Consider the following 25,537-nt stretch of genomic DNA (forward strand, 5'->3'; position numbering starts at 1 on the left):
CTGATTGGGACCTGCACATACTAGTGGTCCGATGGGCCTATAGGGCCATGTACAAGAACCTGAGAACATAAATGATTCCAAAAATGACGAGTAGAGTCAAGGCCAAAGCTTTGGGAAAGAATCCTCATGCAATAACTCCCATAATTGCGACAGCACACGAGGACCCAAGCGAAGAGATTATGCAGCCGCATGAGGATGAACATATGCAAATTCAAGAAGCCATTCATCGAGCGAACCTTGAACTTTGCGAACTTAGAGAAGATCAGGTAGGACTAAAGCAAAAAATCATATTAATGGATGAGGATATCAGAAAACTAGAAACCAAAATCGCGTAAGCATTACGCGTCGACAGAAGGACGGGGCCATGTATGGGCAACCCTACCACCACACTAGAACATTATTGATGAGAGTTTTTGGCTATACTACCATGGCTGCGACCGCACCTTATCAAAAAAAGTAACCAAGGAAGCACACCGCATAAGGAAGAACGCGAGGTGCTGACTGGTGTGAGGGTAACTAAGGGAGGCCCGCAGACCAGGTTGGAAGGTGACTTGACACCTCGCACCAGTAGTGCAACCACCTGACTATTCATAGAAAGAGCAGTCTCAACGCTCCAAGTAGTTGAAAGAGAGCGCGAGACTATAAACAAGTCTATAGGAGAGCTGCGCAGGAAGGAGGTTATGCGTAGGGTAAGTATGTCACAGGGGTCACAATCACGCATAAGGGGCTGTGCTACTGCATGGGTAGGTTGGAAGGTGACCGTTGATGTCACTGTTCATGATAAGAGGTCCAATTTAAAGTAGAAAGGAGCTGGCGGTGGGAAATTAAGACAAGGATTAAGAGCTAGATTTGGGACTATCTAACGCAAAGAAGGTATTAATGACTCAGAGGTGGAGGGAATGCTTGAATTCAAATTCAAACGATACAATAAAATCCCTTTGGCTAGCCTTGAGGCAACACTTGGTTATTTAAGATTTGAGCCAGTACAGAGCATTGAGCACCAAGCACTCTTGCCACCCTTGAGTACATGACCTAATGGATCCAGTGTAGACATGATGATGGCTCTGAGAACCAGAGTATGATTTGCGGAAGTTACCCCACAGTCGTGATCTGAAAATGGGGCACTTAGACTTCTTGTCTAACTTACAAAAACCTCTCACACTTCCAAAGCTTAATTATTCCCAAGTCTTCTTTATTAACCAATGTGGAATTCATAAATGCTTGAAAATATAGGTGTATGCTGATATTTGTTTTTAACTGATTATATGCCTTAAAAATATGTTGTTTTAGCAAATATGTAAATGTGCTTAAACTGATATATAAATGCATATAACAGTGAATATTACAGTAGTAAAAACAAACACATAAGACAACAATTTAATTAGGATTTCACCCACAACTCTTGGTCTACATCTCCATGAGCTCTAGTCAACTCAACTAGGCTCTTTGGGATTATGGTATAAGTATTTTTTACAAGCTCTTGTTTTAACTCCTGCTATTTTACATAGAAAAAATGGGTTCAGACACCATGTTATTCCCTGGGTCTTGAAGCTCTGGCTCTTGGCTTTAGCTCTTGGCTCTTGGTTCTGGCTCTCTAGCTTTGAATCTGGCTCTTCAGCTCTGGATCTAGCTCTGGCTCTTCGGCTCTAGCTTCTTACTGCCCTCTATCAGTTTACAGCCCTCTTGGCTTTTCACTTGACTTCCAAGTGACTCCTTTGGCTTTCTTTTTCCTTCTGCGCTACCTCCTTTGCCTTAGCTTCATGCTTTAGCTTCACTTTCAGTAACAAAACCCCAACAACAACCTTAGCAACCTGTAACAGCGACTGTTTCTGTCGTTCCGTGGCTTTTAAGCCAAATCGGTGCTGTTGGTTCGTTTTCCCTCTCCAACTCCTTGTCTTTCGACCTCTTTCCACTCGAATCCCTCATCTAGCATTAAACAATCATTGTGTAATGCATTAAGGGGAGGTGGCCACCTATCTTGCAATGGATGAGTGCATCGGGCCTTTGAATTCCTTGAAACGGCCGCTTTCTGTTAACATAGAGAAATGTATTAAAACTGTGAAAATCCACCAAAGTCACTATTCATCTGGACATCAAATCTTCATAATTGTGCCCTATTCTCCTATCGGGTCCGCCTTTATAGTGAGATCACATCTCCACCATTGATCTAGGAGATCCCGATCCAACGATCATGGTTCATTTTGGGAAGCCCTTTTGTACGGGGGTTAACTGCCCGATGAGGGTGGTTTTCTCTCTCCCCAGCTGGGACATGTGGCAGCGATTGTATGGGATTGGGCGGAGCCCGACCCAAACCATTTACCATTTTTGTTCTCCTCAAAATCTCACTTGTTTTGTGGATTTCCCTTATATTAAAAATACATTAAAACTGTGAAAATAACGTAAAAATGGCTCCCTCCGAACTTCAAATATTATGTATTATCATTCCCAAACCCCTTCGGGTCCAGGTTTTATCGCATCAGCGTTGTTTCTTTGTATTTCATTTAATAATGAAATATATGAAAATACATTGAGAAATGCCTTTTGGTGGATCTCAAATCTTATGCAATAATGTTTATATATCCATCAGGTCGGCTAATCTCATCGCACATATACATGTGTATAAGCCCTGCACCATTGTGTTTCTCCGATTGGGATATCGTGAAGCGATTAATTGCAATCGCATATCACTCATGCCCCAGGCCATTGTAAGTGCTCTTTGTATTTTCCAATAGCCACTGCCGATTGTGATTGCTGATCGGATTTGGACCATTGATCGGCCAAATCCAACGGTTCCTGTTCACTATCCATTTGACCTCTGATGGGCTCAATTTTCACTACTTTCTCATGTTTTTAAGTCCCGATAGTGTTATCCACCTTTTCCAAAACTTCTCCTTTTGCGATGGTTTTGACCTTTTAGGAGATTTTGAAGACTTAGAGGGTTTTTAGGACCCATTTTCAAGGGATTTTGCCACATTTTCCAAAGGATATAGGCAGCTTCATTTTATGATAACTTCTGCATCCTAAGTCAACTTTTTCCCATTGAAGTTGTAGTAGATTCAGAATGTGATGATCTTTGTAATGGGGCTAGTTCTAGGAACTTCCTTGGACTTTCATTTTCCTCAGTGAGGAACACTTAGACTTAGGAGTCTATCCAAAATCCATTTTGGATCACGCCTTCCCACTAAAAGAACTTTTGGTCTCCAAAAGATTGATATACTGATCTAAATAGTAAATGAGAGTCACTCACCCTCTTCTTTCATCCTCCCTACACTTGCCTTTGCATAGTGCCTCTGAACCAAAGTCTCTGACCACTTCCGCTCCTGGATGGGCTAGTCTTCCTGGGAAGAACTGTCTTCCTCCTTGCCTTCTTGCAGAACTTTTGCTGAATGGTCATAGAAGGTGGTTTGAACTTATTTGCCTTGGTCATTGATGCAAGGCGGCTCAAACAAATGTGAAGTTCATCTGCTTCACAAAAACTTTCATTTGCACCTATTTGAAAAGCTATCAACAACAACTGTTAAGAACAACAGAGATACAGACAACAACTAGATGGACCAAAATTCTGCTCCAACAAAGAAATAGATTTCACATCTTGTGAACACCTCCATGTCTTACATCTACATACAAATGATGGACTATACAACAAGCCCACAAAACATGCCTTTAAACAAATGCCCTTCAAGTCAAGCATGTAGAAAAAGACCATTAGGATTCTTTTCAAACGATGAAACACTTCAATATTATGTCCATTTGGAGACCAAGTTAACTTCTCCCATGTCAACATGGCATCACATGAATGTCAAAGCAATCAACCCTACAAGTCAATTACACATACATGTTAAAAAACAAGGAAATCATCAACATACCTGTGTTCATGCATCTCATGCTCATGCATGCATTTCATCCCTCAACTTTCACTTAAGCACACTGTACTTTCGAAAATGAAATGACATATAATGTAGATGCATCAATAGACATGCAATCTTAATCAAATAAGAACTCTAACCATTCCTCACCAATCACTTTCAAAGGTACTACCTTTTTCTGGACATCGGCATCATGTGAATCATCCTTAGACACATCAGTCATGGAATCTTCCTTTCCATATCTACCATCTTCTCTTTCCACTTCCTTCAACTTTTGTGGAAGCATTACTGGATTCAAAGTCCAACATTTTGTAGTAAGATGTCCTTGCTTATGGCAGTAAGTGCACTGCATGTGCATCCTCTTGACAGCATGATTTGCCTAGTCCAATAGACCTTTAGCTTCTTGCTTCTTTTCCTTCAAAAGTTTCTTGTATGTGGCCATTCTCTTCCAACATCTAGAAACATTATGGTTATCCAACCCACAAAAGGAACATGCCATTATTTTCCCATACATATGTGGAAATTTATCATGCTTTGCACAATCAAAAGGAAAATGTTTATAACTAGATTTATACCTTTTTCTTTCACCTTAATCGCCTTCATGAGGAGGTGAATCAAATGAAGAAGTAGCTCCCTTTATAACACCAACAATCTCTTCAAGGTTGTTAGAGTCTCCCAAAATCTCTGGTTCAAGTGTGTGCTTCTGAACACCTGCATCCTGCAAATGATGTTTCAAGCTATTGCATTCCTCCGGAATACAACCTTCACACTTTGCAATGAAACCCCTTCTTAGAGTTGTTTTAATGGTCTTTATGGTAGCTTTGGAACTCTCTCCATAAGACTCTCCATAGCCATGACCCAAATACTTAGGCCTTTCCTCAACCATTATTGGTTCAACAACACCTTATGCATGCTTTCCCAAGCCCTTTCCTTCATATCCCATCTTGGACATTAGCTTGGAACCTATGCCTCTAATATGTTTTTCAAAAGAACCAATATAAGCATTTTCAGAAGAATTTGAAGACAATATGGAATGGTTTACCTCATCCTCAAGCTTATACTTGACCAAGGCTTCATTGGAAACAAAGAGCTATGACTCCAACTCATGCATCCTCTTCAGGTTCATATTTGTAAGATGAAGTTACCTCTCCATTTCATGCAGTCTGTCAGAAAGAAACTACTTCTCTTCCTTCATGGAATTTAGCTACTCTCTAAGTATGCTGCTCTTTCCTCCATCCTCATACATTTCTCTCACCTTGTCCATCATGATGAACAAGTCTTGCTTCATGTCTCCATCAAAGAGTCTTGTGATGGAGAAGGAATTTGAGGATACACTTAAGGAAGTTGTCATTATGCCAATGAACAAAAAAGACTTCAACAAGATTAATAAAGAGCTTATTTAAGTAATCTTTTGCAGCAAACCTCTTGTTTCTTCAGGGATTTCTTTGAGGTCCTTTGGAAGAGAAGAATGCCTTCAACCCTTCTTCCTTCTTGTCCTTCCTGGACTGACCTATCAATAGCTTTCCTTTCACCGTTGCAAACTCAAACAATAGTCAGTCTGCAAAGCAAGCATACAATCATGCTCTTGTTGTTCAAACACCTTTCAGACAAGCAGTCTTTACTTTGTCAATCAAACATTCCGATATAACCTTCTTTGAAGGTGGGTTTAATCAAACATAGGCTCTGATACCACCTAATTTGAAAATGGGGCACTTAGGCTTCTTGTCTAACTTACAAGAACCTCTCCCACTTCCAAAGCTTAATTATTCCCAAGTCTTCTTGATTAACCAATGTGGATTTCGGAAATGCTTGAAAAAATAGGTGTATGCTAATATTTGTTTTTAATTGATTATATGCCTTAAAAATTTGTTGTTTTAGCAAATATGTAAATGTGCTTAAACTGATATATAAATGCATATAACAATGAATAATGCAACAGTAAAGACAATCACAAAAGATAGTGATTTAATTAGGGGTTCACACACAACTCTTGGGCTAAATCTCCCTGAGCTCTAGTCAACTTAACTAGGCCCTCCAGGATTATGGTATAGGTCTTTTTTACAAGCTCTTGGCTTAACTCCAGCTATTTTACACAGAAACAGTGGGTTCAGACACCATGTCATTCCCTAGCTCTTGAAGCTCTAGCTCTTGGCTCTGGCTCTTGACTATGGCTCTTGGCTCTTGGTTCTAGCACTTTGGCTCTGACTCTGGCTCTTTAGCTCTGGCTCTGGCTCTAGCTCTGGCTTCTTTCTGCCCTCTATTAGTTTACAACCCTCTTGGTTTTTCACTCGACTTCCAAGTAACTCCCTTGTCTACCTTTTTTATTTTGCGTTGCCTCCTTCACCTTAGCTTCCTTCTTTGGCTTCACTTTCAGCAACAAAACAACAACCTCAACAACCAACAACAGCTCCTGTCTCTGTCGTTCTATGTCTTTTAAGCCAAATTGGCACTGTTGTTTCACTTTCACTCTCCGGCTCTCTGTCTTCCAACTTCTGCTCGCTTGAATCTCTCTTCTAGTGTTAAACAATAATTCCATAATGCATTAAGGGCAGGTGGCCACCTATTTTACAATGGATGAGTGCATCAGGCCTTTGAAATCCCTGAAACGACTGCTTTCTATTAACACAGAGAAATGCATTAAAACTGTGAAAATCCGCCAAAACCATTGTTCATCCGGACTTCAAATCTTCAGAATTACACCCTATTCTCCTATCAGGTCCACCTTTATAGCTAGATGACATCTCCATCGTTGATCTTGGAGATCCAGATCCAACAATCGTGGTTCATTTCGGGCAGCGTTTTCGTACAGGAGTTAACTACCCGATGATGGTGGTTTTCTCTCTCCCTAGCCAGGACACGTGGCAGCCATTGTATGGGATTGGGCAGAGCCTGGCCCAAACCATTTACCATTTTTGTTCTCCCTGAAATCCCGCTTGTTTCGTGGATTTTCCTTTTATATTAAAAATACATTAAAACTGTGAAAATAACATAAAAATGGCTCCCTTCGAACTTCAAATATTATGTATTTTCTTTCCCAAACCCCTTCGGGTCTGGGTCTTATCGCATCGGTGTTGTTTCTTTGTATTTCATTTGATAATGAAATATACCAAAATACATTAAGAAATGCCTTTCGGCGGATCTCAAATCTTGTGCAATAATGTTTATATATCCATCAGGTCTGACTAATCGCATCGTACATATACATGTGTATAAGCCCCACTCCATTGTGTTTCTCCGATTGCGATATCATGATGCGATTAATCGCAATTGCATATCGCTCATGCCCTGGGCCATTGTAAATTCTCTTTGTATTTTGTAGTAGCCACCACCGATTGCGATTTCCGATTGGATCTAGACCATTGATCAGCCAGATTTGACAGCTCCTATTCACTCTCCCTTTGACCTCTGATGGGCTTGATTTTCGCTTTTTTCTTATGTTTTTAAGGCTCGATAGTGTTATCCGCCTTTTCCAAAACTTCTCCTTTTGTGATGGTTTTGAACTTTTAGGAGATTTTGAAGACTTAGAGGGTTTTTAGGACCCATTTTCAAGGGATTCTACCCCTTTTTCCAAAGGATATAGGCAACTTCATTTTATGATAACTTGTACATCCTAAGTTAGTTTTTGCCCATTCAAGTTGCAGTAGATTCAGAATGAGAGGATCTCTGCAATGGGGCTAGTTTTAGGAACTTCCTTGGACTTTCATTTTCCTTAGTGAGGAACACTTAGACTTAGTAGTCTATCCAAAATCCATTTTGGATCAAGCCTTGTATGATCTGGGAGGAGCTTGGAGAGGCAACAGCTGCACGAGAGGTTCCAAAGTCACCACACATGCCACAACCACAGAAAGACAAGAAGAAAATGGGGCCAGTCCAAGTATCACGATGGAACCCACGGTTTAGTAAATTGTCAATGGTAGAGAAGGGAAAAGCAGTCACCTTTGAAACAGAGGAGGAGGAGGAAGGTATGCAAGCCCTAATCGCCCAAATTGAAGCACAAAACAATGAGGCAGAGAATTTCTCCCAAGTGCCTTTGGTGATAAAGTTACGCCCCTACACCCCCCCGTGGAAGGAGAAAGCCAAGATACCAAAGGACCTAGAGGCCATGAAGAGTGCGCTCCAGACCCCGCTCCTTCCTTATGAAATAAGGTTTGAAGGTCTGTCATTGTGATGGGTACCTAATATGAAGTTCAAAGACTGGGACCTCATGGATGGTGAGAAGTTCCCACAGTTGGCCATGGAGAAATTATTGAAGTAGAAATGGCTACTCGGTGTAGAGAAGGTTGGGCTACTCCATCTACGATGGATACCCCACTACCATTGCACGCCTGTCACTATTTTTGTCATCCAGTAGCTACTGCGCCTAGTACATGATTGGTATCTCTGGCTGGAGAAGCCTATTCCCATCACGGCCAATCTAATTCACCGGATATCTCAGTTGCCCATCAAAGGAAATGACCCCGCATGCATAGCAGGAAAGAGTAGTGACTTGGCCCTCACAGAAGCTATGAAGGCCAAATATAAGCTGGAGAAGAGGAAGCAAGGGTACACAATCGTAAGCATCAAGGACTAAGGGGTGTGCCTAGCCACCCAACTACTGGCTGACAAGCTGATGAGGAAATGTCAGGCAGATGAAGTGCTAGCGTCTGTAATTGTGTTGGTAGAGCAATGCGTAGAGGGGGTCTAGCTCAACTGGACGCAGTTCCTCTGTGACGAGTTCTTGACAAATTGCAAGGAATCCCAGGTGCAAGGTGAGACCTTCCACTATGCGTGGTTTCTCTTATCCATCCTGTTGGTTGCAGTAGAACTGCCAGAGGACAGCTAGTTTCCCACGAATGAGGGTGACCTACCCGAAGCCACGAGGTACACCTCGCTCTGGGCAATGAAAGACGTGAGGAGGATTCATGAGATAAAGGTGTTTTGGGTGTTCTTATAGGCGAGCATATGAACATGGATCAATCATAGGCTGCGCTTGTCCCCTACAATCCATAAAAGCATACAGAACGTGATAGAGTTCAAGGCAGATATGCATAACCTATATATCTGGGCACACAAAGATCCCGCACAAACATGGGCAAAGCTCCCGTTTATCGCAATGGATGATACAATCTTTGTGGCAATGGAGTCCTAGCCTCGAGAGTGGCGTGCCCCAAACTTGGCAGAAATGGAAAAGATCACAACATAGCAGTGAAAGAAGGATATGAAGCCGTGCATCACGCAGATAGTGAAGAGAAGGCACCAGGAAGAATAAGTGGCTACACAGTAGAAGGTGGTTAAGGCACCAGCGGTAGCGCAGACAGCAGAGACCACAACCACAGCCACCTAAGAGACTGACGAAGGCCAGGAAAGGTCCATAGAGCATGACATATAGGGGGAGGCTGAGATAGACGAACACACGGGCCTAGAACCAAAATTGACCCAAGTCAAGAGACCGCATGTCCATGAGAATCCAGCCTCATGGAAAAAGAGAAAGGCCACAAAGACCTCCGCTGACCCAATCCATCTCATAGAGGGAGACCTTCTTGACATTGGCGAAACAGTTCATGATGTCACTAAGGATGCTTTTGATTCTTTAATGATGGAGTAGACAACTGTGATGGGGGTGCTCAGAGCATAGTTGCAGGCATTACAGGTGTGACCCCCAGGAATGATGGCACCACACGTTGTGGCAGGTACATCTAAAGCCAAGCCGATGTTGTGCGCCTGCACCATGAACACTTTTGTATTACCACAAGGTGCAATCTTAGCAGCCACCGAGGGCGAAGGGGCCATGGCAAGTCAAATGAAGCGCTGGGGGTTGAATTTGGTTGCCCTTCCCAGAGAAACCCTATACCAACTACAGGATGGTGTAACTATTGAGCTTCGCATCAGGGAGGGCCACGCCCTCTAGGTCTTAAGCGAGCAGAAGTTAAATTTAGAATAGCTCGGACTGTAGCACGATAACTTGGTCACACACACCCAAGGATTGGAACAGGTCATGGAGGAGGCCTGTAGCAACATACTAGAGTTGGCTATGTCGATGGTACTCCCAACAACAGAAAAGATTCACCAGTTAGCGGCTGGAGGCTACAAGGCCCAGGAAGAGGCCGCGAAGGTTCAGTTAGAGCTGAACTTGCAGATCACTACACCCCGGGATGTCAGAGAGCAATGCTACCACACCATTCAATTGGGGTTGGAAGCAATAGAGCACGCTGTACAGGACTGCATAGGATTGTTGTATCAATCCCTCTTCACGCTCACCTCACTGTAAGAAGATCAAACCATATAGCATCTGTAGACATAAACATGGCAGTTACAGCAGGCATATGACAATATCAGGGGGGCCGCATAGACGATAACCCTTACTCATTGACTTGCCAAGATGAAGGAGGCCCAGGCTCTAAAGGAACAGGTGGACACCGTGCACCAGAAAGAAGCAGTGCTTAAAGCGCGCATCCAGCCTTGGCTCGAGGAAGCATTCACAGTCACTGCCACGATGAAGGGAAAACTGGCACAGATGCAAAGTACATATGTGCTAAGTCACGAAGGTGCACCTAACAATGATGCATCGGAGATTCATGCACAACTGATACATCGAACAGTGGAAGAGTGTGTTGCAGACATAAGCGAAGCACAAAATTTATTGGATGGACTCCACGTGAAGATCACCGCACCAACTGAGTGACTCAGGATGAGTCACGATGATTGTGTTGGGGGCCCGTTGGGCAGCGGATCCCCCCATAGTAAGTTTTGGGGCTTAAAGCCTGAGTTTTGGTCAATGTAATGTAAAGACCTCACAAAATGCGGGTGTGGAGCGCGAGAGTCTAAGGTTGTCCACCCTAAAATAATGTAATTTAATATAGAATGTGTCAGCCTACCCATGGTCTGCGGACTATGGGATTGTATAAATAGAACGAGGCTGCAAGTGTAAAAGGCAGTCTTAGCTCGGAGAAGTAATATGGGTTTTGAATGAGGAATTCACTCCGAGTCTGTAAGTCCGAGTCTTAGGTCATAGTTAGTAGTAAGAGGCTCTGTAGCTAAGTGCATAGAGGACTGGTAGAGTCTACAGTTGTGTGCGTGGACCCCTGTAGCTGAGTGCACAGGGTAGAGTTGGGATTGTATCTGAATAGAGGATTGATAAAAGATAAGTTGATTCTAAAATACTATGTGTTTATACTCCTTGTATGTTTATGCATGTTTTTACGATTTTATAATTGCGCACACTTGCTATGAATGTTGAATTATTAATGAGAATAGTGGGTATATGCAATTAATTTAACATCTATAATAATAACACAGTAATGATAAAGCATCTAGACAACAACTTTTTGCGCTCTTTAAAGATCTACGTGGAAGCAGTCGCACAAGTTGCGAAGGATAGACAGCTATGCAGAGTAGCACAGGCATGCAAGATCAGTTCGTGAACTTCCCAGACTTCATCAAGACATTCCTAGGGTGTGGAAACCTTGTTCCAACACCCTCCCATACTACCTCGGGTGACATCTCAGTCCACGCACTGCGGATTGTTTCCGAAAGGGTCGATAGTACCGGGATTTGCTTGGCTAAACTCACTGCTGAACCTGGGTCAAGCCCCACGTAGCCAACATATCCTCATTGATGATGATATTTATCATCACAGTGTTGACTATATCCTTCCTCACTTTCTCACCCATTCATGGTCTTCTTGTGTCTTTCAGATGGATCCATCATCCACACCTCATATTGGTTATGCCTATGGTGTGATTCATTTCTCCAGGAATCTAGCCTTGGTAGCTTGAGCCATTTTTACCCCCTTCCATTTGTTAGTCCACTCCAACAGCGTCTGTATTGGATCTTCCACCAATAAATTGGCTGAATATGATGTTGTGATAAGTTTGTTTGTCGATTCCCTTGATCATCACATCCTTCACCTTCATGTTTTTCTTGATTCCTTACCACAAGTCATGCAATTAAACAACATTTATCATGTGAATAATCCTATCTTATTTAGAAAATATCTACGAGTGAATCTTTTGGGATTTGAATTTGATTCCATTCCATTCAATCATGTTCCTAGAGACAAAGATCACTATGTAGATACCATTGCGAATAACATTCAAGATTTGAATTTATCACATGCATATACAAGAATACATCCATAACATAAACAAATGGTGAACCATAATCATCACAAAATATGCATAACCATATTATGTATCATAATATCCAGCATATAGTGTTCAGAGTCCTCTACACTAAAGAGATTCGACATGCTCATCACATGTTACAACAAAACAAACATGGGGGCCCACATGTCCCTATGCCTAATCACTATCATCTAGAGGCTCCCAAGCCAATGGATCTATCCAACCAGCCTACAAGTCTCGAACTTCCTGACTAGCCATAACTATGTGCCTCGTGATAACTTGTCATTCTGAGGGAAGACTAGTGCACTCATCTCTATACCAATATTCTAACTCTTTTCATCCACACTCTGTCACCCCAGTCAGTAGCATGTTAAACCTATGGCATAGATCCTCTAGTAGAGCATCACCATCCGATTTCTATTGTGATGTTGAACCACCCTGATCTACAACCTCAAGTACTACGACTTGTCATGTATATCCTATCGGCTTTATTGATGCTATATATGCATACCACAACTTTAGAAATCACTACCACATACACATATTTATTAAAACTTAAATGCATCAAATATATAGAAACTTTCACTTACCATATGGACTCGATGCTCTTCCCACTGGATGTGGTAAGTCAGGATCCCCTAGATAATTCATTCCACTATACATATAGTCATCTATATATTGGCATCTGGTCCCAATGTGAAAAGAACTCAGGTCAAAATACCCATTTGACTCCTCCTCCTCTACTTCTTCACAGTAGCTTGCCCCAACAATGCATCCTAGGCTCTTGTGGGCCCCCATCATGGATTTGTACATGTGATCGGATGGTGAGCATCTTCTCAAAGAAGAATGAGCACAAAAATGTCCCAAATGAATAGTTATGATTGGTCCTTCTCTTCCATAGTGTCAACTATTGTTTCAACGAAGAAAACATCATCTAGTACCACCCATAGGAGTTCCTTGTGAATACAATCTCCACAAACATCATCTGCAACCCAGTGATGTAATGAAAGGCATGACTACCCAAGATCCACAACACAAATGCATATGTATCCCATGTCTTGAGCCCCTCTAAGTCACTAATTTGTATGGTTGTGCCCTTTGGAAGAACACCCATTACACAATGATGATCCAAAATGCTCCTATATGCCTCCCATGGGGAAACACTAGATGTATCTCCCCTACCACCCCCAAAGGGGGAAATCCCACCAAAAGGTGTATGTCCTGGATAGTGATCTTGATCCTATTCCCCTGTACTACAAATGCCTCCTCATCTAGGTCCCAATATCTCACAATCCTCGACGGCAAGGGCTCACCAGCTCTCACCAATGGGTTCTCCAAGAAATTCAACACCCCATACCGTGTTAAAACCCCTCTGACTTCTTGGTTCCCTTCAATATCAGCACGAAGAGTTTCCAAATCTCGTTCTCACCATTCCACCTTTATCTCTTCCATATCCATAGCATAAAATTATATTTTCTCGATTCATATTGAAAGTAGCACATCATTGGTTGAAAGCTTCAGCTCAACATAGACTCCCCATCCTTCTTTTCCTCTCAGCCTAGAACAAAGTATTTTCCCTTAACAATATGTTGGACACATTTATTGGCCCAGTTTCTATATTCAATAATGTAGAATAGGGTCTAAAAATTGCACTGTGGTGAGGAAGAACAAGGGTTTCCCCCAGTCAGCTGAAGCCCTAATCTAAAAATCAATCCACCAAGATTGATGAGTAAGGTTAGGCCACCTACCTCAAACTTGAAAATCCTAATTTTGATGGCTAGTTTTTCGACTATGATCTCAACAATATTTAGGGGCTTCTCTTCCTCTCCAAATTCTCCAACAACTCTCTATGAAAATGAATTGGATTTGTGGCTGAGGGGTCCTTTTATATGAAAAACTCTAGTTTTTTGTCACCCATTGGGACCAAACTTTAGCTCAGTTTGATGAACTATCAGTACCATTGGAAATCTCTCAACGATTTCTATAATGACTCTCCCGTTGTCTTTGGTAATGTTACAATTCACCAGGAAACCATTTTTTCCATGAGGTCTCACTTTGTCTCCTATTAAAATCAAATTTCTTCATTTAAGAGACCTATACTTTTGTACCACTTTACACGTGCATTGGTTGACTCACATGTCGATTTTCATCATGATTAACCATTATTCATTCATGTTTATATGATCTCCTCCGGACCTCCACCATGTAACAACATCATGGGGTCACCCTTGTATCTATGGAGTATGTTCTGAGTCCCCTTAGGTATAATTATAGTGTTCCATACATATTTTTGTTGCATTCATCCCATCATGCTTATATTTGGCCTCCAGTAGCACTACTTCATCTTTGAAAAGCCTCCATTTGAGTAATTGGCCATCCCCTCAAGAATCGAGTCAGTCGCTACCACGTTAACCATGTATATTATGCTATGACAAGGGAATTCGTCAGTTTTCTACTCATCTTTTTTCCTTCCATCATCATCCCTAGCTTCAATCCATCAGTAACTTTACTACGATCCCTCAACCCTTTATCGAGGATTCCTCATTGCCTTAACTCTAGTGGACCCCCTTCTGTCGATTTCAGCACATTTGGTCTAGAAGTGTGGTCTAGATGGTGGTGTGCCTTGCTTCCAGCCTTCATATTTGTTTGGTGCCCCATAAAGAAAAGGGAATCATCATTTCCCTTTGAATTGGTTGTTTTTTACATGCTAGACACCAGCTCATTATCACATGATTGAGAATCATACACTTGATGGTTCGATGATACACACGATTGTACCGGTGATTCCGGAGAGTGTGTGAGATGATCTAGAACTCATGAGGAGGTGGCCTTTCAGGTAGCCCCCACATTCCCGGATGTCCATGGATGTTGATCCAGCCACGGATGCAGTTCCGTAGATGTGATGTGTTCGGTTTTAGTCACTTCCAGTGCCCACTACATTCAAGTCTCCTTCAGATCATCCATTAATCTCTTTAGAGACCTCTCCTATCAATCATGGATTCTTTGGTTGTGATTCCCCCTCACCATGTCATATTGAGGGGAATTATGTCTCATGTACTCAAATGTTATTATATTCATTCCTCGCCTATGTCTTTCTAGGCACATTATGCATATGGGATTCATTGTATTATTTTCTAGCTAGTTGATACCACCATATCATGTGTCATGTACTTTGTAGCTTAGTCCCACATTGATTTTCTCACCATTATTCTTTGTACTCAGTTATCTCAGTGGGTATGGGTATGCCCCCCCACCTCATTTGAGGTCATGTAGTCCAAAATTAAAGGAGACTTATATAAGTTTAGTAGGTCTCGCCCCGTCTGTTTTTGTTTGTCTTTGCACTGATTCAACTGTATCTCTCTCTCTCTCTCTCTCTCTCTCTCTCTCTGAATCCCCTTTGGTGTCTCATGGAAGTGTAACCTACAACATATTTCAATCATAGGATTTGCTCCTAACACTAATACATTCAGGCGAAATCTGTTATCACCAAAAAATAATCACCTAGCCATTTCTAACTAGGTGGATCAAAATACACCATGTAGGATTAATTTTATCATAGTAAAATCACTTTCACCATGGGAAATATTTTAGTAAACCATTTTTATTAAACATTTCTGATTAAAATTAAAAAACCCGATGACAACAATTGAATAAATCATTATTTATTTAATTTCTCTAGGAATAATGATTAAATCATTATTTTATAATTATTCCTTGTCACATTTGACTAAATCACCTAGGAATAATTGAGTAAATCACTATTTATTTGTTATTCCTTAATTCTATTATTGGAATAATTGTTAAATCACTATTTAATAATGATTTCAATTTCACACCATGCTTAATCCCCACGAAATAAGTAATAAATCATTTTATTTGTTAACTATTTCTAAATTAAGATATTTGACCATTGTGTTTTCCTGTGGTAGCTCAAGTGGCAATGGCTATGGGATGAAGTCTCACCGGACCAGAGATCTTGGGTTTGAATCTTGTGCTACCCGCCCCCATGGTGGGCTGATTAATGGACAAGCAAACTTGAAAATCAGAGATTCCTACCAAGATTACAAAAAAAATATTTGACCATTTTAAATATCTTTTCCCTCTCTAAAAAATATAATAAAGTATTCCAAACAGTTAGATCTTGATTTGGTCAATATTATTTTATTATTCTCCATTTTCGAGATCAACAAAATACAATGTTATAAATAAGAGGCTTTCCATTAATTCTTCACCATGATCATTATCATCGTCACCATTATCGTCTTCTTTAATTGGACATCTTGGTAGAGTTCTACATACTATTTTGGGTTTTCCACATATTGAGAAAGAAAACTGATCACTGAAGCATCATGGACATCAAAGGACTCATTCCACTATGGGTGATTTGTAGACACTTTTGTAGATATCCTTCACGAGGTGTTATCAATAAAGATTACTAATCATTTAAAAGTCCTTCTATATTAGGATATTACATTGGATTTCTATTGTTTTTTTCTATTTTGGATTGCATATATCTTTTATTTCAGGCTTTTCTCATTTTAGTATTGTAGATCTAAAGTGTAAGCAACAAAAAATTGTTGTTAGGGTCACATTCTACAAGTGAATTAAGTGAAGTGTTTTTGGTACACCTTCCAAGAAATTTCCTACTACCAATCGTTATCCCCAACTTTGTGGCTTTTCCTGCGAAAGAGAAGAAGGGTAACAATTATAGAATTTAGATGAACTAGTATTACATCAATTGCAAAATACCTATATCATGAGTTGAGCTACGCAAGCTTTAGTTACCTGTGTCGGTCAACATTAGGGTAAAAATTATTTGTAGTGACCTATAAACAAAACCATAGGTCGTGTTAAGAAATGAAAATTATGCAGACTAGGAAATGAGGTAAAGAACCAAGTCAAATAGGTTAAAAGAAGGAAAACCCCAAATATGTATTTAAGTGTTTAAACCCAAATTCAATTCACTATACAAATGGCCATGAATTAAATTGTATGTCCAAGTTCCATAAAATAAGAGACTAAGAAAATTGTAGAATAATTCCACCGCCAACTAAATGAGAAGATATAAATCAAAATTATCCAACAAAAAAACTATAAGGCATTGAACGACGCTAAAAATTTTGTGAACGAGGAAAAAAAAAAGAACTGACAAAGGTTGAATAGCAATTATTCTCTAGCTAGAGGGTCAAATGAAAAAAACAAAAAAACAAAATCACCTACGCCATCATTGAAGCAAACAATATTAAGGTTTGGGGATTACGAACAAAAATTAGAATCACCATGAAATCAATTGTATAAGTTCAAGTATGAACATGTAGTTTACCTATCGTTACCTGTAAATGGAAATTTCCCTTTTTTGAATTTTGAAGAGTAAGTATTCTACATGCCTTAGCAAAGGAAGAATCTTCTACGACCATAGCCAGGAAAATTAGTAACTTAGGAGAATAAAATTATAAATGAAAAGGCACTTGTGAATGGAAATTGGTATTGTAACTAAAAACACATTCAACCATAATAAGTTACCTTGATACGATGGCACAAAAATCCTTCTCCACAGATGTTCCATTGAATGAATAGTGAATTACAGACTACGAAACATGAAAGACTCGCATAAAGAACCAAATCATGATTGAAAACCTTACCTCATTTAGAGCGGCGCTTGGTTGAAATGAGAAATGGAATTTGTCGATTTGGCAGTATAGATTTTTGAAAGAAGGCTAACCTAAAACCCTCCATTGGATCCTCAACTCTCATTGCAACTATTCAACCTTTTCCATATTTTTTATGCATGTGAAGTTCACGTGACTGGTTCCAAGTGGACCATAGAGAAATTGACAAGTAGGTACTACGATTGAGACACATTAATCCTACATGGAGATGTAAAACCAAAGGTATAGAGTATTTGAAACTATGGTGGATCTAATTATATTAACATATAAATGGTATAGGTTCTAAAACATGGGATTTTGATCCATAGGTATATTAATTGTAACATGGTTATGATTAATTAAAGTGTCAGTGGCTAAGGTTTCAAATACTAGATTTTGGGATAAAGCACCAAGTTTTAAATAAATGGAATGGAAATATTTAAGGTCAACGATGTATCTAACCTTTGATACAACCAAAAATTTAGTGAATTAGATGAGAAATAATTCCTTGGGTAAAAAATATCTAAAAGGAATAATGAAATACTAACCAATAATTTTATCCACAACACATGCAAAGATATAATATATTTTATAAAGGTTTTGATGTGATTTTTCATGGAACCCTTAGATTCAGTAAGAAACACATTACCCTTAGGAAGAAATTTATATGTTCAATAGAAATATAACATCATGACTTGGCAATGATGGATTATATGACGATCCAAATGATATTGATATAAACAATAAATTACTAGACTGCATATATATAAAAAAATGAAGACAAGTACAAGAATCGTGTAGTCAAGAAAAAAAAAACTAGGGAGGAATTAAGATATGTTACATAAAGGATGGTTTGACTTCACATATAGAGGGTGAATTTTTGTGTGGTCATGGGTCTTCGATGTACTAATTTGATTTGATTCTACAAGAAAAGAATTTGATGCGTCTTTGGAGGGGTTTTTCTTTGGCTTGAAGTTTATGCCTTTTGTTCTTTTGTTTTTGTGATATTCATATTCATGTTTTGGTAATTGTTTGAAGAAAGAATCAAAATAAATATCAATATGTACCCAACTAAATTCAGAAGCAATTGGAATGGAAAGATAAATCTAAATTAATCTACACCCTATGAATTTCTCAACATGGGATCAGAGCTAAGGTTTGAAGTATGAGGTGGAAGATCACTTTTGTTGGCTTGTTATATGGAAATCATGGATTCATGCATCCCTAAAACTAGATCAGACTTCAAAAAATTATAAATAATTTATTCAATGGATTTTTATGATTAAATGACTATTCTTACTATGGTATTCATAACTTTGCAATAACCCTAAAAGATTAGATCCTATAGAAAATAAGGACTCTACGGAAAAAATGTACTACAAGAAATTTATAGTGGAATAGCATTATAATATGTGGTTCATTTTGAGTGGCTTGCTATATCATGTGATATGTAACCATTACCCAAAGGTACGTTGACATTTCACAAGGCTCGTTGTGCATGCTATGTGGTTTGAATACATTGTGGTTCATATCTTTGTCACAATTGCATCTCTTGGTGGCATCGATTAGTGACCTTGATATGCACAAATATTTTTATGTATAACATTAATATATGATAACTTACACTTTTATATAGTAACCATGTTTAGCACCCATGGATCATATATAAACCATTTTACATGTGGCTCACAGTTGTGAGAACTTCGATTTAATTGTCATTTGATGTCAACCTATAGAATGGAAATGTTTAAACAATGGCATCATTCACATTTGTTTGTATGGATTTCATATGTTATATAAATCATATATGATTACATCGCACAGTGAATTGTAGTATATGTGGCTAAATTGAAATATACCATACAGTGGCTCAGAATTAGTGGGTCATAGCTCCTTTTATGTATACAACAAATCATAGTTACATATAGTGTAATGGCATCAATCATATTATGTCCCAGGACTTTTACGTACAGTCTATAAACATTAACCATGAGACTTTGAGAAAATACCTTTGACGACAAAAGAGATGACTTGGTAGTGATATTTATAACAATTTTGTAGAAGTGGACTTAATGTTAGAGGTCATCTCTAGTTTACCTCTCTTTACAGTGGCTTATGGATCGTTCTATGGCTGGTATCAAGTCCCTATAGATCATGGCTTACTTCATGATCTGAAGCTCACATCTATCAATGATTCCTTATATGTAATGGATCAGAAATTGTGGCTCAAGCCTACGACTTGTAGCTCCACTACTCAAAATTTTGATTCGACAATGATCCAAGTAACATTAGTCAAATTCATGCAATCTAAGATAGTTGTATGGAAGTGACACTCTACAATAAGCCCCTCATACCTAACTAGCAGTGTTCATATGGATCTTATAATATCACTGGATAATATTGTGAAAAAGAGATGCACAACAATTTGGATCATCTCTATGTAAAAATTTAGATGACAACTTGGTTCATATCATAGCCAGAATAATGAAGTATTATGATTGAATTAGGTTGTCACACTACTCAGATCTCGTCAATGAAGACAACTTAGAGATCTAAAAGATGATATATTTCAAGGAGCTAATATAACTTGATGTTACTATCACCCTGGACAGTGATCATATTTAACAATGATATGTGTAAAATTATGACTATGATGACTATAATACTTTGGCAGTGATCATAATATGATTTTCGATACGGCACTGAAACAGTAACTAAGGCAAGAAATTTTGGCAACCTAAGGTCTCTAATATAGAAGACAGGTAAAATCAAAGGATCTCAATGTAGGATAAGTTGAGGTACCTATTGAAGAAAAGTTGACACGTAAATAAGGACTGGATATTTGCAAAGGTGTGATAATATCACATAAGTATGTAAAAGTTCTTACATGTTCTTCTAATCCGAACTTAAATAGGAACACAACAAATTACATATATAACCATAAATACAAAGATGTAGAAAAAATAACACCTCATTTAACTAATGCCAAATACTGAAATATGTTGACAAATAGAAAGGAAATAAAACTAGCTTGGGCGAGGGTAGCCTATGTCTAAGGAGATATGTGGCAGCTACATGCCTCTAAATTTTGTTACAATGAGGCTCAAAGGGCTATTTATGATTGATAAACAATGAAAAACCATAAACATCCAAAAACCTAACACTATGAGATGAGGTGCCAAAACTATGGGCCCCATTTGGGTAAATTGATACATAAACTTCTTGGGGTTGTACCTTTGGCATACGATCTTCGTTTGATGTGTACAACACCTTGTTAGAAATATCTATCCTGAGACTAAAAATTTCAAATGAAAACATGATTCAAAGTCTTATGATTTTCGTGTTTTGCCAAAAAACGTCGATTAGGGCATCAAAACCACTCCAAAAGTTTAAGACCTGAAAAATTGTAGTAAACTACGGTACACTTAAGGAAACTAAAAAGATGAAATATATAGTGGTGGCAGGCCAAGTGGAATAGGTGTGTGGCCACTAATATCTACCTAGATGAGTCCTCCCCCCTTAGGAAGAAATGTTCCCCATTGCGTTGAGTGCCTCCACTAGATTGGGAAACTTCTGCTAAACTTGGTTCCTGGTGAGCCGCTTGCCTTGGTATAGGAGCTAGCCAACTTTGACAACTCAATATAGTTGGATCTTTTCTTGGTGAGAGTTCTCAATTTGTGTGTTCATGATCCAATCAATTCTGGCCTATTCCATGTATTTTGAGTTTATCTCTGTTGGTGTGAGTTGTTTTGCAATGTTAGATGTGTCCAACAGTGGTGGAAAGTATCGCTGAAGATGGTCTACATGGAACACTGGGTGCAGACCAAGGAAAGGTGGAATGCTGAGATCAAGGGCACTGTCCCCTACAACCTTGGTGATGGTGTATGGCCCATATCGGAGTGAGTGAAGCTTCCGGTGGGGTCCAATAAGGTGTTCCTTATGCAAAATGTAGCCAAACTTTGTCACCCACCTGGAACTTGTGCGACATCCAATCCTGATCATGGCGGTGTTAATACTTAGCATTGGGTTTGTCCAATATATCATGGACATGCTGACAGATGTGTCAAATTTACTTAATGAATTTGTTAGCCCTGTTGACTTCATATTGAACGTGAGATGAATCTACTTGAGTGGTTGAAAATGGTATGACCACATCAATGGGACATAATGGCTGAAATCCCAACCCTACCTGAAAGGGGATGTGGCATGTTAAGCTATGGAGAGCTCTATTGTAGCTGTGTTAGACATAGGGGAGGCTTTCATCCCATGTGCATGGATGCTTCAAGTTTTAAATGAGCAGAATATGTACAATCCTCCTATTGATTACCTATGTTTGGCCGTCAATTTGGGGGTGGAATGTTGTGGATTTAGTAAGTTTGGTATCTAGCATCGACAAAAGATTTGACCAATATGAACTTAGGAATATGTTGTCTCGATCTGAGACAATGGATTGTGGGATCCAAACTTGTTCAAAAAAGATCTTAGTAGTGGCCTCTGCTATGATACTCTTCTTGCAGGTCGTCATAATGACCATCCTAGAGAATTTGTCGAAGAGCACGAAAACACAGAATAGGATTCCCAAGGTCGAATAGGAGTAGGAAGAGGAGTATGTAGGCCTTATGGGTCCTAAACTTTCAGAGCCATTTTGAGGCACTAAATGACATTTTTTGGGAAAGAGAGGCAAAAGTAGTAAGTTGTGCTACGATTAAGGAAACTAGAAAACTAAAAGAGACAATGGTGGGGGTCCAAGTGGAATAGGCGAGTGGCCACCAATATCCACCTAGATCAACTTCATGATGTGTGTCAAGCTTACTAGCTCATGATAAGGGTTTGAATTATAAACTACAACATGAAAATATTAGGGCTTAGATAACATGAATTAGGGTTTTATATTATGCTTGTAGAAAGTTTCACATGATAGACCTTGATGAATATAGGATCGGTAAGATCTTATAGTTTGTAAGTTTTGTCAAGATTATAAACCGTAAATAATACTTAGATTGGAAAATTATAGAAAATGAAAACCCAATTAGTTGTTCCCTTTAAGGAAACCCTACATCGTCTAAAATAAAATCTAGAGTTTGCGGAGGTAAATTTTGGAAGGATAATCTAGGGTATGTGGTAAAATCATAGAAAGGGATGAATTGAATAAACCCTAGGAATCGAAAGTTAAAAACCTAGCTTTGATGTTTCCGTTGAAAGTAAAAACCCTAACATAGGGTATATTAAGAAATATAGGTTTTCTAACTAAAAACCTAGAAGTACACATTTTGGAAACCTTAGATTTAAAAAATTGACATCAAGATCTTGTATATATATATATATTTTTTTTCTTGGTAGTACTTTCTAGAATTCCAAGCACAAAATTTTGGAATCAATATGAGTGGGATGAAAGAAAAAATCAAAGCAAGACTCATGCTACATGATGACTCAATAATGATGAGCATGATAGAAAGAGGGAGTTGTAAGGACTTGGATGATATTGAAGCCTCCAACTTATGACTTCATTTAGGAACACATCGATGATTGAAAGTTATAAAGTTAACATTTCTTGCAATATGGAGAATGTTGACTTCAGAAGGATTTTAACTTTCTTGTAATATGGAAAATGTTGACTTCAAAAAGAGCTTTTAGCAAAATTTGACATGATGCCTTGACTAAGGGATTTTTATCTAGTAACTCTGATATCGTTGATCTATTTGGGATATGATTTGGCTCCCTGATAAGACATATTGCAAAAGAATGTGAAGAAGTTGGAAGGAAATTTGACTTGATGATGTTGTACCTACAACTATGTGGTTTGTGGAACACATGGACTGTGTGATACACTTTTGATGGTATGGATAAGGATGAGAGCAGAATTGATGTTGGAAAGTTGATATGAATAATTTTAGAATATGAGGAAAAACTCTATAGAAGGCATATGCTAGCAACTGTAAGGAAGTTTGGCTCCTTGAAGATAACATATATACCATTTGATGATAAATTTGTTTGATGATTAAAAGATAAAAGTTCAATATGTTATGATATTGCAAGGAGCCAAAAGACATTGTCTTAAAAATAGATAATGAAAGAATTTAGATTCATGATTGACATCCAAGGTAAATGCTAAGACATGATGTAATGTAAAGAAACCCTACAACTACATTTATATCTCCATGGAAGAACAAGTAGCTAATATTTTAATGATGTATGAGACTACCTAAGGATTTCGATGATGTTTCACTAATCAGGAAGGAATGAGAAATATCCTTAATGTTTGAGCAGCAGTGAGGATTTACTCTTATATCAAGAGGAAATGAGGATCCCTTATCTAGTTCAGAGGGAGTGATGATGGACATTGTAATCTCTTCTATCATGTGTCAAACAGTAGGCTAGGACTAACATTTGTATGTCTAGTGAACGCCATGGTAGCAAGAATGGAGGATTAGATAAGAATATTAGACTGGTACTCCTTGAGGATTTGAAATCCAAGATAGGAAGTAGTCTCATGGACCAACACTCTTTGAAGATTAGAAATCCAAGATAAGAATAGTATTGGAAGGGCATACGCAGTGAACATCTAGATGGCATATGTGCCTTAAGAGGTAGTGTGGTGTAGCATGTAAATCTTCCCAACATTGTTCTCTAATTTTGTGGAGAGACAGAGCTTGTTAGTCAATTCCTTTCTATGTGGACAATGTTGGTTGTGATTCTTTAAGATGGCTTATCAATATGACTCTTCTTATGAGAATATATAAAATTGAGAAGTATCCTTGTACCAATTATGGAATTATGAATACCTACTTAATTAAGAGGGAGTGTTAGAAGATGTAAGTAGGTTCAATCTTCATAATGGTCTATGTACCTATGTTATTATATATTTTATGTAAAAAGAAACAGAAGAAAAACAAAAAAATATTTTTTTATCATGGGTTTCATGCTCAAGATATTATTTTTTTATTAGTTAAGAATTTTTTTCATTCTTATATGTTTTTGAGTCAAAGAGTTATAGTCTTATTTGCACATATTGTAAAGAAAAAGGAAAAATAAATTTTAAATATGTAATTTTGTGTCAAAACCCCATCTAGGTGTCAACTTTCCCTACCTATCACTCAACTCAGCAGCAATGGACATGTCTATTCACACTCCTGTGGGCAGTATAACTAGATGGAATATTGAGCACATTTGGACACACACACTTGGATTATTTTGATATGAAATATCACAAAAAGAAAAAAGATGAAGAGGAGGGCTGAAGTATGAGAGGAGTTCCTTCTTCAGCTTAAAGTTTGTGGAAGTTTTGTCTTTATACATCTCTTGTTGTTGGCCTCTTGATCATGGATTTGTTGAGCTAAAGTATGGTTTGACTTGGCATCTAGAAGGTTAAGCCTTATGTGGTAATAAGTCTTGGATGTCTCACTTTGATCTGATTTTATAAGATGATATTTTTATGGGTTTTCCCATTGGAAGGGTTTTCCCCTAGCTTGGAGCCTATATCTTCGGTTCTTTTATTTCTATGATCTTCATGTTCATGTTATGGTAATTGATTGATGAAAGAACAAAAATAAATATTATTAAGAAGACAAATAAATTCACAAGAAATTACCATGGTAAGAGAAATATAAATTAATTTACAATGGTTCAAATTTTTCAACAAATAGGAAATGGAAATCTATTCGATTGGAAAATGAAAATAAATCTAATATAATTGACTTGAAAATAATATTTACTACAAAAATATTTTGAAATGATTCTAATCTAATTATTATCTATAGAACTTGGAAACAAATCCATTCTAGAGATGTGAAACAAAACCTAACTATCGATTTGAATGCAAGGCTACTCTACTAAGCTTCAAAATGAAACTAATTTAGAAAGCAATGAAATGAATGAGAAAAATCCTTCATAGGTTATCGATGTGCACACTCGTAACTAGAAT

At 38.5% G+C, this 25,537-nt stretch overlaps 1 pseudogene; it reads left to right on the forward strand.

Annotated features, from left to right (window-relative positions):
- The first annotated feature begins 9,840 nt into the window (after positions 1 to 9,840).
- The window catches only part of LOC149154330 (transcription factor GAMYB-like), a 34,049-nt pseudogene continuing 18,352 nt past the window's right edge, over positions 9,841 to 25,537 (forward strand).

The sequence above is a fragment of the Pinus tabuliformis genome, chromosome 9 (assembly GCF_031772625.1).
Source record: "Pinus tabuliformis cultivar Carrire ecotype Pingquan chromosome 9, CPIR1, whole genome shotgun sequence".
In the NCBI taxonomy this organism is placed as follows: domain Eukaryota; kingdom Viridiplantae; phylum Streptophyta; class Pinopsida; order Pinales; family Pinaceae; genus Pinus; species Pinus tabuliformis.